This window comes from Octopus sinensis, linkage group LG1 (genome assembly GCF_006345805.1).
Source record: "Octopus sinensis linkage group LG1, ASM634580v1, whole genome shotgun sequence".
Classification (NCBI taxonomy): domain Eukaryota; kingdom Metazoa; phylum Mollusca; class Cephalopoda; order Octopoda; family Octopodidae; genus Octopus; species Octopus sinensis.
In genome coordinates this window covers 48,928,204-48,931,227 of record NC_042997.1, presented here as the reverse complement: position 1 = coordinate 48,931,227, position 3,024 = coordinate 48,928,204, and positions in this window count along the sequence as shown.

Genomic DNA, 3,024 nt, shown 5'->3' with positions numbered 1-3,024 from the left:
AAAATTATAAGTACCTTAAACATATAGTGATAAACAAGCATATTTTTCGCCAGCAGAGAAAGTATTTGTCCTGTGAAAAACTGAATGGATAGATTCTACCTTCTCTGAACTACATGCAAGGCCAATGTTTTGATCCCTGCCTTAACCATTAGTTTAAGATACGGATCAAACACCTCTTAGTGTACGGAACTTTAGCCTCGTTTTGTGAAATTATCTCCCGTTGAATGTCATACAATTTAACACTAGCAACTAATTTGGGGGGTACTTTTTAGCAGAGTTTTCTCTGGAGCTTTCCCTACCAGATTCTCAATTCCTTTATAATTCCCTTCCATCTGCTGATATTGGTCTGTTAACGTTCAGAACAGATAGCCGTATATTTCTAATTTGGGAATGGATGCGAAAGTCATGGGCATTGCTCTTATTCTTATGAATCACCGAGTAAACATATCAATTACTTTTGCTGGTGAACCTTATCACCCCAACTAAACAGATCCATCACAGAAAGATAGAACCTGAACAATTGATAAAAAGTTAACTGTCAATGGTTCTGTCTTATTTGTCATTAAATACACGGCTCAGAGTCTTAGTGGCGCTGACTGTTTGGCGGGTATTCTGACGATATATTATCGACTAATTTCATCAACATTAGCCTTTAAAATGTTAAGTCAACGGTCCCCACCCAAAAAACAAAAGCAAAACAAAACACACACACATACGCAGGAGTGGCTGTGTGGTAAGTAGCTTGTTTTCCAACCACATGGTTCCGGGTTCAGTCCCACTGCGTGGCACCTTGGGCAAGTGTCTTCTACTATAGCCTCGGGCCGACCAAAGCCTTGTGGGTGGATTTGGTAGACGGAAACTGAAAGAAACCCGTCGTATATATATATATGTGTGTGTGTGTGTGTGTGTGTGTGGTGTGTGTGTATGTGTGTGTGTGTGCGTGTATGTTTGTGTGTCTGTGTTTTTCCCCCTCGCATTGCTTGACAACCGATGCTGGTGTGTTTATGTCCTCGTCACTTAGCGGTTCGGCAAAAGAGACCGATAGAATAAGTACTGGGCTTACAAAGAATAAGTCCCGGGGTCGAGTTGCTCGATTAAAGGCGGTGCTCCAGCATGGCCACAGTCAAATGACTGAAACAAATAAAAGATAAAAGATACACACACACACACACACACACACACACACACACACACACCATAACTTCTTGAGAGGAGCGTTGCAAATAACTGGGACGCTTCTTTAAAAGACTCAAAAATCAACGATTCTGCCTTATAAACTCCTCCGCTCTGTAACTACTTCTCAATAGATTCTTTCTTTTGTTCAGTTCCGAATTAGTACTGACCGAAAAAAATATCTCATGGAAAGCATTTCAACTGTAATGATAGGACTGCTTGACCAATGTGTGCTGCCCTTTTAAGACAATTGGCTGTTATTTCTAGCGGGCCGATCGCATGCATAGAGGTTCCATTATTGGCTCGTCTATCAATAGATAGACTGAAAAGATATTTTTTTTAATTATATTGCTCACAAGGAGCTAAACATAGAGAGGACAAACAAGTACAGACAAAGGGATTAAGTCGATTATATCTACCCCAGTGCGTAACTGGTACTTAATTTATCGACCTCGAAAGGATGAAAGGCAAAGTCGACCTCGGCGGAATTTGAACTCAGAACGAACGGCAGACGAAATACTGCTAAGCATTTCGCCGGGCGTACTAACGTTTCTGCCAGCTCGCTGCCTTAATAGAGTGATAAGATATATTTCACTGCTGTAGCAAGACGTGTTTCATTAGTGAATAATGTTTAGCCTGAGTACGTAAAGCAATTGGCCCTTCACGCTGGTTCAAAAAAGCAAATTTTCACTAACGACCTCACGACCAAACAGTTACTTGTCATTACGTGTTTGAAGAACTCTTGAGATTAAGCGCCTAAAATATCTGCGTTATCTCTTTCTCTCTCTTCCTCCTCTTTTTCTTTCTGTCTATTTATCTATTCATCTATTTATCTAACAATCCCTACTCATATTATATATATATATATATATATATATATATATATATATATATATATTATATATATATATATATATATATATATATAATATATATATATATATATATATAATATATATATATATATATATATATATATAAAGCTATATGACGGACTATCTTTCTACCTATTTTCTTGTACTCTTTCAATTAATTATTCTCTATTCTTATTCTTAATTCCTTTCTGTGATTTATTCATTTGCTTCATTTTTCTTCTTTAAGTCCTAGTTTATTCTCTTTCTTTATTTCTTTATTTCAGCATCTTTCTCTTTCTTACGACTCTCTATCGCCAAATCTCTTTCTCCATTTTTCTCCCTGTGGGAACATATTGGTAACATTCTTAAATATGGTAGCATGAGAGAAAGAAATCAATTCCTTTTATATTAACTCCAAAGCTTTAAAGTTATATTTCATCGTCACCTCCAACTTCAAAATTTATAATAAATGGTCAGCTTAATTTGAAACTATAAACGTATGAAGTAATTTTTAATTAAATGCATCGTTCATAGCCGTGAATTAAATTGGTTAAATGTCAAGCAAGTTTTGTTTTATCAAAAGACTACAAATAATGAAAAATGAAAATGTGCATAAATTTAAATATTTAAGAAATTATGAAAACTTATTAATTTTTTTGTTAGGAGTGCAATATTTCAGAAATTCAAAGAAAAGAAATGTCATGTAGGAAAAAAAAAAAGACAAATTACAAAAGCAAAAAATAGAAGAAATAAGTTAATTTTTAGCTGTAGCCTCGTGCCGACTTCTGAGTGAAATTTTACAATGTTGCTCCTAAAATGATCATGTTCTTTCACAGTTCTTAACCAAGTCCATTCTGTTGCAAGGGTATCTAAATATATTTTCTGTCTGAAGATCATCCGTGTTTTATTTTTCAATTTCTCCTTCTTATCTGCAGAGAAGTTTCAAATACTAGTTTTATGCATTGCCTTTCTTTCACTGACCAATCCATTCAGTTAA